This window comes from Anser brachyrhynchus, assembly GCF_964034855.1.
Source record: "Anser brachyrhynchus genome assembly, chromosome: 1".
NCBI lineage: Eukaryota > Metazoa > Chordata > Aves > Anseriformes > Anatidae > Anser > Anser brachyrhynchus.
The window spans coordinates 35,820,566-35,838,703 of NC_137694.1; the positions used below are offsets into that span (position 1 = coordinate 35,820,566).

General features: G+C 42.6%; 1 long non-coding RNA gene across 1 annotated transcript in view; it reads left to right on the forward strand.

Moving 5' to 3' along the window:
• The first annotated feature begins 1,555 nt into the window (after positions 1-1,555).
• The window catches only part of LOC308195177, a 34,044-nt gene continuing 17,461 nt past the window's right edge, over positions 1,556-18,138 (forward strand). The window contains exon 1 of the long non-coding RNA XR_013951312.1: positions 1,556-17,546. This is a non-coding gene — a long non-coding RNA (uncharacterized lncRNA). The remainder of the gene's footprint in view (positions 17,547-18,138) is intronic.

The following is an 18,138-nucleotide window of genomic DNA, read 5'->3' on the forward strand; positions in this document are numbered from 1 at the left end:
AAACTATCTAGTCAAAACTTCATTTAGAAAAATGTGCAGTTTTCTATTTTCTGTCAAATAAATACTACTCACCTCCTACTCACTCTGTTTTAAACTATTTCAACTTAATGGTGTATGTTAAGTCTCAAAGAATTAAGATGTATCAAAGACAGGAAAGAATTATTGAAATAAAATAGTAATGAGTGCTACTACCAACAGGGTTTTACTTTGTTGCATTGTAGAGTTCATCATATAGAAGAACTACAATGCATTAGTTACCATTCACATTCATTTTTTTGTGTGTTCTGATTCAGGATGTAGTAGTTGTGTCCTATCAGTTCGACAGTAACATGCTAAGAACTGATCCTTCTATTTCTGAGTTTCTTATTTAAGCATTTATGTCTTCATTATGAAACAGATTTGATTAAAGAAAAAAAAAAGGTACAATACCTGCATGTTTTGGCCTTATCTGAGTGTATTTGCTATGCTGTCTGCAGCCAAGAAATGAGTGATCATTGCTCAAATTTCCTTTATCATCTACATTTAGGGAAATTCTCAGATAAACTCATTTTTAAACTCAGTATCATAGGCTTTTCATGTCAACACGTTTATTCCCACCAGTGGTCCAGCTGCCCACCTTATGAACTTCTTAAGGAATCTCATTTGTCAACACTGTAATCCTCTTTTCACCTGAAGCATGTTCCGAACAGAAAGGATGCACTACCATGTTATTCTTTGATCAAAAATACTCCATAGTTGAAACATACTCAAAGGCCTCAGCCTGTGCCTGGAAGTTTAAGATTGTTGAGGAGGGTCGTTGTTGGGTTTATTGTTTGTTCATTTTTCCCCCTTAGTTTTTCAGGAGGGATTGCCCATAGGTAAGTAAGAAAGGAAATCACTTGTAAGTCAGATGCCTGTTTTGCTTTCGCACACCCTGGTATTCAAGATGGAATGATAACTACTGCTCTCTGTGTACAGAATGTCTGCTTTAGACTTGCCATGAGCCAAGCGACTTGGCCATGACCAGTAATATTTCCAAAGTTCACAGCTTCAAGACTGCAGAGGCTGGTGAGGATGACAGACTGTTGGGAAGTTGAAACTTGACATTGCCTTGTCTGCTGTTCTTAATGTTAACTATTTCTTACTTGGAACTATTAAAGTTGTCAGAAAATTGCTTATTTTTCTGGCTTTCTTGCCAGAGGACTCCCACTTCTTTCCCCCATCACATCACAGACTGATGCCTGGTCATATCAGGGAAGGGACTCAGAGGCCCCACAAAAAATGGCAGCCAAAACTGGATTGCTACCAACAAAGGGCCTTTAAAAAGCACAGAGAGAAGTCTGGTTTTGATCAATGTCTTTCATGAGGAAGCATGGAAGGGGACTAGGAGTATTATGTACGTAGTACTACTCACATGCGCATGTACAAAGAACTGGTTTCTGGAGTACATCAGAACTATTAGAGTTATACTTACTGAATATCTGTTCATGCCTCTGGGCTTGGCATTGTAGCATAATATGGCACTGCCTTACCACTAAAATGAGCCCTAGAGTCTGCAGACAGTACTTCCTAGAACAAATGAGGAAAGATAAATGTTTATTTTAGAAAAGACTGATTTAAATTAAATATTTTCCCTTAATATATGACATCCCCTGTTAAAGCTGTGTGCACTATAATCTCTTAAAATTTTAAGCAGTTACATGTTGCCAAAGCCTTAAAGAGAACGCAGTGAATTGATGAATCTAGTATGCAGCCCTGCCTCTTTAGAGAGTAAGAAGCAAGTTTTTAGAGCTAAACCATGGTATGTTTGCAGTAGCTTCTTCTTTCAGTTCAATTTCACTTTATCCAGCTCAATTCAAACAACCAGTTTGGAGAAAGATTAGGAGTTAAAAAAGTGGAAAGCTTGCTTTTTCCTCTTCCATGCATAGGATAGATTTGTGAGGGGAAAATGTACTGTGTCTAAAAGCTGAATGCAGTGCTAGCTAGAAACAATTAGTTCTGTCTTCTTTGTAACAATGTGTGTTTCCTGAATGTATCCAAAACATTCAAAATAGACCAGTCTAAGAAATAATTATTTTGAATGCTATTCTCCCTATAATTCTACTTTGCATCCAGATAGAGCTCAATGCAAACTAATAAAATGTTAAATAATCAGGAAAGATGTATTCAGAACCATTTTCTGATAAAATAAATTGTAACCATATAGAATCTACTAAATAAGCTATTCAGTTGTTAAATGTGTAAATGCATTTCCTAATTAGACAAAGATTGGCAATCTCAGTGCAAATACTACATTTAATTGCAAAACAACATCTAAATAATTGCTAATGAAGTAGTAAACTTTTAGGAAAGACAAATACAGATGCAAAATAAGGTAAAAAACATAGTTCCCTGCTTATTTGTCATTGTTAAAAACAGGTCATTCACTATTTGTGGAAAAGATTCAAACTCAGGAGACGCTCTTACCAGAGAGGTAATCTAGAGTATTTACTTTAAGAAATACAAGTTGGATTAATCTTCTAAAAGTTTGAGTTGCACCCCAAAATTAAGTAGCCTGGCTTTCATTTACAACTAGGGAAGACGAATAGCTAGTCCTATCAGGACATCCATTCCATCCTAAAAGAGGCCAGAGAAGTTATCATGTAGAAGTCCCAGTACATGCTATGGGAATATAGGACAACTACTTTAGGGTTAGACATCTGCTGTTTTATGGTTGTTTGTTGGTTTGTTAGTTTTTATTTTATTTTATTTTTTTCAGTTTACTTTAGGCAGCTCAAAAGAGGGAAGATGAATCTCACCAAAAAATAGTAGCCAAAGTAAATGCAGCTGACCTCCCTACTGCAACATGTCGATGGTGCTATAGTTTTTTTTGATCTACCCTAAGAGCACTTTGTTTGTTTGTTTTAACACATCCTTTGCAAGGGCCTATTCCGAGGTTTGGCTCTTCCCCCCCCCCCATATTTCTTGTAACCTCTCTGTGTGCCAGGGTAGGATTCTCTGTAGTCATGGCATTAGTCTAAATACTCAGATAGGAATTACAAGCTCTATAGTTACTGTTAGTGTAGAAAATGTGGCCCTTTCTCAACCTTAAACTCTCCTTGCTACTGATCTGCTGTGGTTTTCCGTAAGTTCCACAATTTGGATGAGTAAATGACAGTATTAAGTTGTTGTCACGAGCTCAGTAAACTGAACTGAACATTTCAAGTCCTGCTACATTTTTGCACACTCCTTACCAGAGATTTTATTTCTTTTAATACATTTAACTGCTGCTTTCAACCGAGTTTCAGGTCAACAAGGTTACAGTTACTTCTGATACATATAACTTGGTGCCTGAATGCTTATTTTTGGCATCTGAATTTCTCACCTCTAAGGGAGATGAGAAAGTATTTGCTACTAAGCATGACTTCTTTGAAAGTCTTTACACATTCACATTCTCAGTAAAGAAGACTTGACTTACTAAAAGTAACTGAGGGCATCAACCCTCAAAATCTTTCAGAGCTTTGCATTACAGGGTGTGGGACAGTGTGAGGGTATCACAGAGGCGCGTGGCTCCCACAAATGCCGTGGACTGGCAGCTTGCTGCTTGGTGCCCGCATCCATCTGCAGCGTTGCATGTGTTCCAGCCTTTTAGTTGCTTTCCCATTACTTTCCAGCATCTACTTTAATAACTTCTAGATTTCAGATAAATGTAAATCCCAAAAGAAAATATCAGTGTAGTTGTTCTGGTTTGACGTATTCTAAATTTGTGAATTATGCTATCTGCCATTAGCTTTTAGTTTCATTTTAATTCATTTCAGTTCGTTTAATTAATGAATGTAAAAGGTACCTTAATTCAGGAAAAGGAGTCACCAAGACATGACTTTTAGAAAAGTCGCTTAACATTATATAGTTGAAATATCCTTAGAACAGGAAGGAGAGGAAAATTGTTTGTTTGTTTGTTTGTTTGTTTTAAAGCCAAAAAATAATCTGGTCTTAACTAAAAACTAAATATTCTTACTATGTATATAGGATTTTTTCCCACTAGTAATAGCTTTTGAAATATAATCTTGGTATAAACAAATCTATCTGAATTTTTGGATAGGGGGAAAAAAAGCCATGGAACTAGCAAACTTTTGCTTTTCTCATTTTTTTTAAAATAAACATATTTTATCAATTTTAGATGGTTTCTTTTTCAGAATTGTTTATTCATCTGTACGCAAACTTAACCGAGTAGGACCAGAGCCTGCATTTACTTAGTGCAGCCATTTCTTTGTGATACTTTGCTGCTTCTGAGCTGACCCCAAAGAGCAGAATCACTGACTCTTGCTGTCCCCGTGAGAAATACCATCACATGGCTTTACAGAGGAGTCGGGAGAAAGGGGGCTGGAGGCACCAGGAGCTGTAGTGTTCTTCAACTTTGCAGTATCAGAAACCTACATACTTTATAAACATACCAGAAACTCCTGGTCCATTTTCTCCAAGATGTCACTGGTTTAAATGACGTTTAAACAAGCAATCGATGTAACAAACCCTGTTGCCTAATATAGGTAGCAACTTTAAAACAGCCAACTACGGGATCATAATGAAGTATTTTAATCTTTGGCTCTCCAGTTTCTTTAAGGGGGCAGTGTTTTGCCTGCTTTCTGGTGTGACTTTCTCAACTACAAATTTGCTGCGAGTTGTCAGCGAAGGCATGGATTTTATTCTCGGACCCATTTGTAGGTCGTTTTGCGCTGGAAACTCGGAGGCTATTGTGTTTCGTTTGGCGGTGGCTGGAGGCTGGGTTATATTTCCACATTCTGCATCGCTGATGCTAGCACCATCTTCCCAAAGCGAACTGCGTCTGTGGGTTTGACTCTGGCAGCCTCCTTCCTCTCGTGTATCGGTACTTATTCTTCTGCTGCCCCCGCCACCCTGAAGGCTGGCAGCCTGGGGACCGGCACGGGCCGAGGTGCCGCCCGGGGGCTCGCTGCTTCTCCTCGCAGACGTCCCCGGGAGGCCGCCCCGGGTGGGGGTGCGGGGTGCCGGGTGCCGCCTCCCGCCCCGCCCGCGGCTTTTCCCGCCTCTCGCGGGGAGCCCCGGATCGAGAGCGGGAGCCTCTCCCTGCCGCCACCCCCCGCACGCCAGCGTAACGCCCTCCTGCGCAGCCCGGCGGGAAGCGAGGGGCAGAGCTGCGGCGGCGCGGCGCAGCGCCCTTCTGTGAATAGCGCCCCCCCCCCCCCCCCTTCCGCCGGCCCGCGCCATCTTGACTACCCGCCGGGGGCAGCGCGTCCCCCCCTCCCTCTTCAAGATGGCGCCGGCCGGGTGAGTGACACGTCCAGTCACGTGGGCGGCGGATGAGCCCCTCTCTCCCCCCGCCCCGAGCCATCTCCATGGCTCGGCCGGACACAGGCGGCGGCGGCGGGGGACGGGGACGGAGCCGCGGCGGGAGCGGGGCCCCCCCGCTTCGTCTGCGGCCTCGGCAAGGCGAGCGGCTCCCCCCTGCCCGGGCTGCGCCACGGCGGCTCGGCGCCCTCCTCCCCATCGAGGGGGGGAGCCCCGGGGAGGGGACGGGGGGCTCGGGGCGGCGGTGAGGGCAGCGGGCAGGGCAGGGGGGGCTGCCGGGGCTGCCCCGGTCCCGGGCGAGGCGGACGAGGAGGGCTGCGGGGGGCTGCGGGGGCTCGGGGTGGTGGCTGCCTGCCTGCCTGCCTGCCTGGCGTGTGTCTCTCTTCACCCCCTTCCCCCGTTTCTCTCTCCCCTTTCCTCCCTCCTTCCTTTCCCTTCCCTACCCCTCCCCTCCCTTCCCCATCTGTTATAGGCTGGCGGAGCCGTGGCTGTTTGAAACTAAACGCGATCTTTACTGTACCAGCTGGGGTCTGTAATGTATCTGATAAACGGAGCGCTCGCCGCCTCGGCTGCAGGTCATGCAAGGAAAAGGGCAAAGCTGGGGAGGGAGCTGGGCGGGGTTTCCCTTTGCTTTCCACAGTCAGGCGAGAGGAGTCTGGTTGATGTCTGCAGCAGATAAAGGAGACAAGAGGATCATCAAAAGACCCCAGAGCCCTTTTATCTCTCTGCTGTTTCTTCCCTCTAATTCCATTTGCCGTAGACGCGTTGTCTGTCTGCTCCTTTTCCCCCTTTCAGGAGGGGCCGGGCGCACCAGGGCCCTGGCTGAGGTAGTAGTTTGTGCTGTTGGTCGGGTTGTGACATTGCCCGCTGTGGAGATAACTGCGCAAGCTACTGCCTTGCTAGTGCTGGTGATGATCAGCTGCAGATGAAGACAATGGCAATGGGAATCCCCTTTGTTTTCCCGGGATTGCATGCTGCTGAGGTGGCAACAATTCCTTCTCCTCCTACTCCTGCAGGAGCCTAGCCTTGGCCATGAGACGCGTGGGGTTTGACCCTGTCAGTAGGATATTGTTTCTTTCGCAGGCTGGATGAAAAACCATTAGTTTCACACTGTTCGGAGGGCGCTTGAATTTGGGCTGAAGAGCGGGTGTCTGCGTTTTTTTTTCTAATGCTTATTATTCACATGGCACCACTGAAAGGTGGATTTTCTATTTCGTGAAGACAAGAGATCAATGACTAACTTGTATTTTCTGTGTTCTGATTGTGCAAAACTTGTATGTGTGATCTTAAATGCTCTTATTTGAACAGTAAAAATTCTGAGTGTCTAGCAAAGGTGAAAATATGTAAATTAGCACTTTACATTGAAAAGATAGTTGTTCTACAGTTGTTAGTGTTGACTAATTGTACAGCTTGGAGCTAACAATTTTTACAGGTGAACTTCTGAGATGCTTTTCTTTTCTGTATTGTGATTTACTTATTGTGAAAAGCAAACCCATGAACCTGCTACTGTGAATTAATTAAAATTGCTGGTATGTTTATAGTGATGGCTAAGGGTATCGTTTTGATTGAACCTTAGTGTGTTGACCACTTATTACAATGGCTTAAACTTGAAATGCATTAAAACTTTACAATAAATGTGCTGTCTCTTATGTTTTTAAAAATGAGTTAACGTTTCAGTAATTAAAAGATCTGAGTGCAATTAGGTGATGGTTAATCCTTTGAGTGCATAGTGAAAGTTTATAGCTAAACACTTTAAGATAAGTTGGTGCCTTAGTACTGCTTCTAATTCACAGATCTAATGTATTTATAATGTTGGGAAGAGTTAGGTAAACTTACAGATATTTCAGTTTCTTTGCCTCATTTTTGAAGTTTTAGAACTCTTTATGGGTTTAGACCATATACAAAGGTTGCTCTTCCACCTCTGCTGAATGTGAAGTGCCCTGCAGAATGTAGGGAATGTTGTTTTTGCTGACAAATTTTATTTGATAATACTTTATTTGTATGCTGTGCAATATGTTATCTGGTAATTCAAGCTCTGCTATAACTTAAACTTTTTAAAAACTGCATGTCCTCATGCTCATTAATAACATGCTGAGCATTCTTGCTTGTAGATTCTCTTGGGGGGGGGGGGAGGAGGGAAAAAGCTATCATGATTGTTTGCTGACCATCCACAAACTTAAACATACCCTGGCTTTTTTTCCAACTGTGACTGAAAAGGGCATTAGGATACAATAGGTGCCTGCTGTTCATACCCAAAGAAACATTTCCCAAACAGAGCCCCTTGAGGTTTGCTCTGGAAGTTACGGTGGTATTTTCACCATCTACCTTTAGGCATCTATTTTAACTGGCTAATCCACCAGTCCCTCTCTCCTCAGCGGAGGAGGCAGAGCTAGATCCTTGATGCAAATGATGCTTTCAAGTGCCCTAACATAATTTTATCTGAATTGTCCTTTCAAAGGAGCTTGTCTCTGAAGGTTGATTGCAAGGGAGGTGAAGGAGCTTTTCAGCTAAGCGAAGTGCCTGTAGGTGGGTGGTGTGAAATTGTCCTCTATCTTGCCTTCCCTTCCTATGCTCAGGGAACTTGGGTAAAACTAGGACTTGGCTTCCTTTGTCACTGTTTTTTTTTTTTTTCTGGGGTGGATAGAATCAATGGGAGATGTTCCATATACTACCATTGAAGACTTGTTCACCTCCTGTGTAGAATATTTCCCTTAAACTTTGTTTGCTGCCTGAGCAATCAATTCTTCATGCTCTGGATGGTGACTTGAAAGTTCAGGAGAATGTCAAGAGCCTATACTAAAATAAGATAGAACTACTAAAATAACGCAGGTCAGAGGAACTACTGCTGAGGTGTTGTGTAATGCGTGCGGTGGTTTGTCCTTATGGCCATGTAGGTCTTGGTTACATATGGCTTGGTGGGCTTTAGCAACATACATCAGCTTCCTCAGGGAGTTGCATTCAAGAGGTTTAGCTTTGCTTTAGGGATATCCTTACATTTCTTAATTCAGAAGACTTCTCAGTATTGCATTCAAAGTACAGAAATGAGAGTCCAGGCAAGTTCATTCTTAGCTTTGTCACAGTCTCAGTATTTATTGCTTAACTGTCCAACTTACACAGCTTATTTATATGAATAATGCTGCGACATCATGCTTCAAGGCAAAAACGATTAATTCTTCAGTGGAACAGCCTCATCTCAGTGATGTTGCAAAATTGAAGCTGTTCTTTCTGAAAATGCTGTGGAAAAACCTAAAATGGAAAGAGTAGCTCATGTCTTGCAAATTCAGTGATCCTTTATTGTGATTTGATGAATTAGTTTGGAAAGAAAAATTGCATCATGCCAATTAAAAAGCTGTACTGCTGGCACATTATTGTCTATGGCATTGTCTCTTGCTGATTTTTTTTCTCCCCCTTTTATTCTTCAGAGGTTTCACTCAGTCAAACTTCTTGTGTGAATTTGTTATAGAAACATTAAAATAGGCACATGGCTGAGTTGATGGAATTTCTGTGCAAAGTTATTTAGTTTATAGTATCCCTATTGTGTATTGTTTGCTGTGCTGGATGAGAAAGTACTGCAAGAAATGTTCCTCTGTAGCTTTTCTGAGCACTTCTTTTGACTCATGGAATAATAAAAATGCATTGAGATTCACAGCATAGTCGATTAAGCTTTAGATGCTCTTATTCCCTGGTTTGATGTCTTTTTGCGCTATTGTCTTACCTATTTTGTGAAGAACAGTCACCAGCTGCTCACCCCTCCAGCTACTGTCTGTCAATGCTGCTTCTAAAGATACTGGCACACATCAACCTAAAATCTTAGATTCCAAATAGTCGCTTCCCTGCAGGGTGCGGTTGCCCTCTCTCTCACCAAGGAGAGTGCTGTGTTCCCATGCTAGCAAAACTGGGATTTGAGAACTTGCCTTCAGCGGGGGCTGCTGCGGTCCTTCTGCTTTAACAGACCCTGGGCACAATGGGCGAGACCTCCCGCTCGCCTGGGGAGCCGCTTAAGACAGCAAGAGGAAATGCAAGTTTCGGGAGAGTTGCATCTATTAGCACATGAGCACTTAAAGTGTAAGTTACAGGTCCAATTTGTCCCTGGATGCTTTCAGTTCTCTGTCAGAATGAGTACCAAATTAGCATAAGGAAATGCTGGCACTAGTGACTATAAATACAAAGAATGCAATCTACTTTCATTTACATTGGAAATACTGTATATAATGACTGGTTATCGGATCCCTTCCTGGTCCCTCATCACCTTATTCTGTCTTTCCACCATCTCCACAGTAACTTTTGTGGCCAAGAACTGTCTTCTTTCGCTTGAAAGAAGGTTGATTTTATTTTATTTTTTAAATGATCATATTCTTTTCACTTGCATGAAAACTTTTAAGCATCTCAGCACTAAAGCGGTGTGGTGTTTCCCCTTTCACCTGAAGACAACTCAGAGTGCCTCATCCCGTTCGGAGGGTTGCTTTCCCTGTGCTTCGCTTCATCCTTTGCAAGGAGTGGGGATTTTGCCTTAACGCGTCTTAAGCCTTGTCCCATGAAGGAATTAGTATGAAAATGCCAGCATTGAACGAGCTGAGGTAACGCTTGCTCTGCCTCCTGTGTGAGGGTTTGTGTGTGTCGCAGGGAGAGGGGCTGGTTTTGCTTTTGGTTCCCTTTTGAAATACCACAGGAGGAACTGTTAAGTGACCTAGCGTTACCTGCGGCACGTGTCCCTGGAAGGATACTTGACGCTAAGACTTCCGACCTGACAGGCAAGTGAAATCCTGGTATGCCACCTGCAAAGAGGAAACAGTTAAGTGTGGAAGCAAAAAAAGTATGGGAGCAGACTTCCAGCTGTTTTGAAATCAGCTTCTTAATCTAGTTTCTGGTTTATCTGGTAAAAATCAGTGTGCCGTGGGGTTTTTGTTTAGATTTTGTTTTGTTTAAAGCAGCCGCTGATGCCTTGTGTTTAAGTCTGAAGCTTAGTTTGCAGTCTAAAAGAGATTTTGTTCATTCCCAAAGTTTCTAGACTGCGCTCTAAAAGGGGAAGCTTGTCCAAAAACTGGAGTTGGCAACTTTGAGCACTGAGATCGTGACTTGATATAAAATATATTTTGTTTGTTCATCTTTTGTCTGTGCTTCTGTGTATTGCAATGTGTGTAAGTGTGCAGTTGAAGGAATCTTCTTGAAAATTAAAATAAATCTTCTGTTAATAGTACATTTTAGTTGTAAAAAGCTTTGATTACAATCGCTAAATGCATTTCAGTATTTGAAGTAAGAAGTAGTGACCATAGGTAGGTTTAAGTGAAAGCTGTATTGCTTTTGTCCAATAAAATGATATTTTAGGTGAATTGTGTTTCTGTAGAGGATGATGGGATTCACCAGTCACTGGTGCATGCAGCTCGCACAGTCAGGCGAACACATTTGTCTCTCATGCAGTGGTGAAGTGCGGCTGTATGCCTAACAAGGAACACCAAGGGGCCAAACATGAACTGAAAAACTGATGCATCTTTTTGAGAGCCTCAGTGTTGTTCCCTCAGCTGGTATGGATGTGTGGGACTTCCAGAACCGTCTGAAAACTTTATTGCTAAGTTAATGACCTATGGGTCATTATAGGTACTAATCCATGTAAAAAAAGCCACCATCTGGCTCCATTTTTTCTATTCCCCATGTTGACTGGATAAATCTCATTGTTATATAAATCGTGTTGTTACATGTTTCTTTGAGTGATATTTAGATACGTTGTAGCTGAACTGAGAGGTATGCCTGAAGAAAGATGAGGCCAAGGAGGTAGGCATTTAACAATGTGCTCTCTTCTTGTTCTCTCTCTTCCTAAATCGAACACACATTTTAGAAGGAAGGGGGATGTGGGGCCAAAGTACAGCCCTCTCTGAAATGCTGCACCTGCACGGTAGATGCATGGGCGAAGTGATCTGACTCTTCGTGGAGCCGAAGCCCTGGGCTTCTTCCAGATTAACAGGTCACCTCTGTACTGCAAGCCAGCAGCTGTTCTTTACAGGGGGAAAGCTGATCCCAAAGTTCTTGCTAATGCAGGCTGTTACCGTGAGGGGAGTCGCTGTTGCATGCCTACGGACTACACCAGCATGCACAATTTACGTAAGGGTCTTATATAAACCACAGCCCTTCAGCAAGTCTTGCAGAGTTGATTCGCAGCTCTGTGGCATTAGTTTTTGCTGCTTGTGTCTAGCAATGACAGCTTCAAGGCCATCTGCATCATGTGGGATGGCACAAGGTCATCTACAACGATGTAGTTGGAGTTTGGATCATAGGTGTTCTGTCATCTTAGCTTTCAAACACTAATGTCTGCAAAGCTGCTTGCACCTCCTTACAGGTCTGTGCCGTGCTACAACTTGTTCTTTATCAAGAGGAGAGAGCCTTGCTTCCTCTAGTCCTGACCACGTGGACAGCTACTTCAGAATACATAAATCTGAATCTGCATCGCTGGGTGGCTTGTAGCATGGTAATGCAGAAACTTACCAGCTGTAGGGAACTACGAACTGGATCTATTTTTCTCTATGTTGTCTTCTCTAAAGGCCTCAGGCTAGGCAGAAAATAAATCACTTCCTTAAATGTTCTTACCCACCTGCATTACCTCGTTAGGGACCGCTTCTGACATATACAATGGGCTGTACTGAGTATGTGACATCTGTGCTTCCTGAGGTCTTCTTCCCCAGGTGGTAATCACAAGTGTTATCAGGTTGTACACATGCATTGCCACTGTCCATATCTATCCTGCGCTGCTCCGTGTCATGTAACAATGTCTGATTTATGCAGTGCTTTCTCAGATGCTGAGGTTCTGCAGCCTAGTGATCTACTGTGGCAGTGAAGCAGTGATCTTTTGAGCTGGGCTCATTGTTGGTGCCATCAGTATCAGTGTGGCCTTTCATACAGCAAAACTTGAATACGGAGCCAAGAAATGCTGCTGTCAGAAATGGATGCAGTAGGTTACCTTGGTGTAACCTCACACAGGTTTGGTTAGAAGGCCTAGAACTAAGGCTGACAAGGTACGTATGGTACGGTCGGACTTGATGATCCTGGAGGTCTTTTCCTACCTAAAAGATTTTATGATTCTGTATGCTTGCACGGTATGAGAGCTAGCACTGCTGCACTGTGTTAAATGTTTTAGGTTTATCAGCCTGCCAACTACAATGCTTTCATTTCCCAGGTCCCTTAAATTTGTTCCCATTTGTTCCCATTAGCTTTCCCACTGCTCCCCAGCCTCCTGAACATCTTTCTCCTTTCTACCACCTGAAAGATTGCTGCGTAGTCATGATGGTCCTTGATGTTGTGTGTGGTCTGTTGTGCATCCTGTACCCAGCTGCTATCTTTGCTACTTTAGTACATGATTATAGGCTGGAGTAGAATAGAAAATGGGGAAGGATGCCAGAGGAAGCAAGTACTTAAGTTGTACCATTTTTTTTAACAGTTGAAAAGTAAAAATAGTTTAGTAAGGAAGCAAGGTGCAAAGGTTAAAGTAGATAAATAGTGTTAACAATCAAATCCCAAACAAAATGATCAGTGCAAGGTCTAGAAGGAACAAAGGCCCTTAAATATTTCTGCAGTATGTTCTCCCCTCCCTTCCCTAGGCTTGTACTTCCAGCAGCCCTGCTGCTGTAACAGCGTCGTGGTGTTTAGGATGTCACGTCTCCTGATAACCCCCAGCACCCACCACGTGAGCTGCAACTAGCTAAAGTTGAATTTGGAGGCAGCACTCAAACAGCTCAGGTGCCATTAGGATCTGCTTCAGAAAAGACCCAGTGCAGGTGGCTTACCTGGTCACAGTGATCACAGTAAGCCTGGCCAGATGGCTTCGGTCAGCTCATGTGAAGGCTGGGCTTGGCATTTGCACATAAAATCCTTTACGGTAATTTTGAGATCTTTGTGGTATCCTCCGCAGCCCACTGTGTGGAAGGAGGGGTTGCAGGCAGCTGTGGAGCAGGAAGCACTCCTGCTCTACAAGAGGATGAAGAGGGGCAGAGAGTGAACATCGCAACCGAGCAGCGTACAGGTCTGCTTCCCAGCACCTCTGTACTCTGGCAGTTGCATCCCGAGGCCCAACCTTGCAGTTCTGTGTATGGATGCCAGTATTGTTCAACCCAGTTACCAATGGTCTACAAGGCAAAATGCAGCCTGTGGTGATAGCTGCAGATGACACAGTGACTGATAGGACAGTACACGGGGAGCATTTACTGTTACAAAGCCATCCAAAATGTTTTATTAGTCACAGTCCAACGTATTCAATGTTGTCAATTGTGAAGTACTATATCTACTAGCAAAAAAAGTAGGCTACATCCACAGGATGTGTTGTGTAAAGACCTAAAAGTAGTTTGAGGTAACAGATGGCAACTCTGTTATATAAAATTATTTGTAAACGTCAGGAAAAAAAATAAAAATAGATTTAATTCAGTCAAAAATTCCTACTGGTTTAAAGAACATACTGAGATTATATCTGATGGATAATAGGAGTGTGTGACAGCAGAACAGTGAAGTGGACCTGCTCTTTGGAAAGGTAAGCCTAAATGGTAGAACAGGGGGGCTTCCCCCTCTTACCTCCTTCAGAATTCATTGAGTAAAATGACATGCGGCTTTACCTGCAAGTCAGCAGCAAGGTGGTCACCAGACTTCAATCATGATGCACTGGAATCACAAAGCCTTCAGATTAAGTGAAGGCAGCAAGGACTGAGGTATCTTACACCTTTACTCAATTTGCTGTAGTCCCAACCATGACCTGAAATACACGTACTTGGCTACTTTGCTTTACCCCTTTGTGCCTTCATCTTTCTTTTCTAGTCCTGATTTTTGCTTTCATGTTAATGAAGTCCTGTTAAATTAGTCAAAAGCTTGTCTTCTACAACCTTGAGGCCAGGTAGAAAATAACGTCTTTGATGTGATACTAGTTTGGCCAGAGCTTGACATCACAGAAAGATGACACTTGGCTGTAGTGGCTGGTTTGGAAGAATTTGCAACACCAAATGGCATTATCTTATTTGTTTAACACTTAGATATTTTATTTCTCCCTTTCTCTCATGTTATGTTTGTGCTTCCCTTTCAGCTTCATGGCACATATCTCTAGGCTATTTCAATTTGTTTTCCTATCTCTAGAGACACTGTCAACGGTGTCTTGGTTTGTCAGGACTGTCAAAACAGAAGTGTTTTTTCTGTTCAGCATTTTGTATACCTAAAGTAACAGGAAAGGGAAACAAATGAAGCTTTAGGTTATCCTTCAAATGATTTAACTGGGTAGGATTTGTTACTGCATCCTCCACAGTCTTCATAAAGGGCTCCTACTTTTCTAGTATGGTTGATTGTGATAAAGTATGAGAGTATGAGACTGTTGGTCTCATAACACTGACATTTAATACTGTTCAAGATGGTATCATGTTAACTGCTTTGTACCGATTTTGGCAGGATGCATGGACCAAGATAGTCAACACAGGGGCTATGTATCATAAAGCAAAGACTTAAAAAAATAATGAACAAAGCAAACAAAAATAAACAAACAAACCAACGATCTGGCGTCATTGTAGTCTGCTCGCTGTGGACTTTTGCTACTGTGCTTCAGTACACAGAAAAATGATTGTTGTGCTGAACAAAACCAATCTTCCCATCGTATAGTATTTGATTATTGCATATTGATGGACTGATCTTAATTCAGAAAGGAAATGGAACTATTGGAGAGAATTCAAAGAATGAAGTGTTCGGGGAGGGGGGGAGTGTCTCAAGACGCAAACCATACACAATTGCAGCAGATCAATGGAAAGGATGGAAGGTAGCACAGCACTTAAATATGGCAAAGCAAACTGATCATGGGGGGCTTTTAATCACACAGGGAGGCATGAAGATCCAGTTGGATCTTATGCCATTAATTTCTATTGTTTGAGTGTTAGGAATAATTAAATATTTGAACAATTGACTGGGGAAAGTGGTAGAGTAGAAATATATTATAGGTCTTACATATCTCTTCTAACCACATGATATGATCCAGAATATGAAAAAAATGATACGAGTGTAGTACAGAGTAGGTGATGACAGTGGTACTGGTAGGCCGAAGCTGTACCGGGGAGTAGCTGTCTTCAGCATCAGACTCCAGGCTTACTCAATGGCTTCTTACTTCATGCGGTGGGTGCTGGACGTCTCTTTCTTATGACTTCGTAGTCCTGCCATCCTTACTGTGCTTCAGTTCCTCAGCTCCATTGAGTCCAAAAGGTCAATGACCATGGTAATAATGGTCCTTCTCTTTCTGTAGTGTAAAAATCTCCAGAATGCATATGGCTATTAATTGAAAATTCAAAGTCAGCATTTTCCTTTAACTCCTTTCCTTCTGTCATCGAGAAAAATTAACAACAGACTATGGTAGTATTGTAAGCCACAGTTTTCTCTATAAAAAAAGAGTTACTGCATGCCTGTCACTAGTGTTTCCTTGGCTTCATATTCTGGTGCTATCACTATTCCTAGAAATCATGCTAAGCTCACGTTCCTGATTCAGGTTCCCACATGTCCACCTCTAGCATAGGGACGCTTTTTTTCCCTGTTGGAATGAGTCACTTCTTTCTGGAACCTTAATGAGTCTTCTTCAGTGTCATCCTTTCTGCTGGATGCTCTTCTGATGGTCACCTCAACATATCTGACAGGGCTGTTGGCTATGCAACATGCTCTGAGCTGTCCAACCTCCAAACCCACTTTTGGAGACCTCCTTCCCTGTATCTGGGCGGCCTTCTGCCCTCCCACTAGCAACAGCACCCAGGCATAGCTTCGTCTGCAGGAGCACAGGATCCTTTGGTCTCTTCTTCTTGAGACAATAATGTCCACCCGTCGTAACCTACACAGGGATGGACAATCTCTTCCTTCCCTGAGCGGTTACTGAGCTCATTTTCCTCTGCTCATCATCAAAAGGTGGGTTTTGCCAGTACAAGTAGGGTGGTAGCGAGTGAAACACACTTGGCCCGCTGCCTGCTGTAAGCGTACTGAAATGCTTGGACAGCTACTGCTGCAGCGTGCTGGGAAGGACGGTGGAGCAGTGGGCAGCTCTCAAAGGCAGCTCTCCTGAGCATTTTTATTCCAATGACACTAAGTTGTTTTTTTTTTTCCTCTGCCTTCATATGTTGGACTGTGGACAGGCTCCGGAGGAGGTATGCTGTGACTTTAGAGGAAAATGGCTGGTGAGAACAATTCTGCAAGGCACAGTATTTGCATCACTACTTAGATGTAGGTGTTCTTTGCTTGTTTTAGTCAGTGGCAAATAGCTAGTGTAAATACCTGTTGGTGTTATAGTTTAAAGACAATTATTTCTCATAAATGGAGAGTTTGTATGCTGGAATAAAGACTTGCCTTACAGTAGGATGGCTTTGGCAAATAGATTACAGTGTTTTGTTATGGCATGGCTGTACAGAACACTAAGGCAGCTTCCTTTGCTATCACTGGCTTGGGTTGTGGATAATGCGTTGTTTCTGTTTGGGTGCTTATTTGAGCACTGCTACTGCAAAGGTCTTTGTTTTAAAATTTTTTACTTAGGTTTAAAAAAAAAAAAGTTCTCTGCACCAGGAAAGTCTGTCCTCTCAAACACTTGGTTTTGTTCTCTTCTTTATTCTAGCAGGTTTTGTTTTCCAAATTACTGAAAGCATTAGAATCACTCTTTGTTTAGCACTGTATATTCCGTGTAAGTCTTTTTCTGCTATAGAAGGCAACTGTGCAATTGCTGAACCCACTGCTGGGTATGGTCAGTATCCCTTTGAAGGAATGCAGATCATATGCTCCATTTACGGAAGCATCTGAGCTGCTGCTACAGCAAGAAACTATTGCTTAATGTGGGCCATCAGGTCAGTCTATGCTATGGTCTGCTTCTCACAAAAAAATAATAAAATAAAAACAGCAGAAAAAGGATGTGATAAAGGCTTATTTCCCTAGATTCCTCATTCTTTTCTGCACAGATGATATATTTATTTTTAAGTATCTGTGTTTGTGCCAACAGATTTTTTTCTTAAGCTAGTGCTGAGAAATTGCTCTTCCTCTCCAAGGACACTCCTCTGTGACCTACTGTAGCATAACCAGCTAAACTTAATCTCTGCCTTGTTCAACACTTGAAAGAATCCATTCACAGAATTGTTCGAGGAGCCTGGACTGAGATTTTTCAGCTGCCCCAAGTGAAACTGGGGGATCAGCAAGAGAACGAGGACTTGAACAAGATGGTACACAGATGAGTCTGGTGGTTTGGAAGAAGCAGCCTGAAGCTATGGCAAAAATGACTAACCTTTTCTATTGAAACTGTAAGTATTCTTCTGAGGAGTCTGCAGCCAGCTGCCACATCATTGTCACCTAAACCACAAATTGGTGCAGTGGCTGTATTGTTAGGCTGTATGTTACAACGTATTGAATCTGATCAAGAACATGGTTTCCTGTTTGTAGTTCAGGGGCATTGCTGTGTAATGCAAGTCAGCTGCGTTTCTATTTCTGCAGTAAGTGCCTGTAGAGCTCTACATGCCTTAAAATCTATAGAAAAAAATATAGAGGAATGAAGAAACTCTGTCTCACTGTCATACCTGAGATTATCAGAGATGCCTGTGGATAGTAACTACAAAAACGAAAGGAGGAACTGCTTGAAAAGCAACACATATAATTATATTTCTGTCTGTCTCACCTCCCTTTTCTTATCTGTACCCAAATCTAGCAGGCTGCAGGATGGGTTGCAAATCATTGCATTTAAGATGATACTTGCAAATGATGGAAGGAAATGTGAGTTCTTATGCTGTTTGACTTGACAGCAAATGAATGCTGCTCCATGTAAGAACATGCTGCTTTATATCAAGAAGTATATAAATAAGCAAGTCTTTAATAGTTGCACAACTGAAGGAAGAAAAA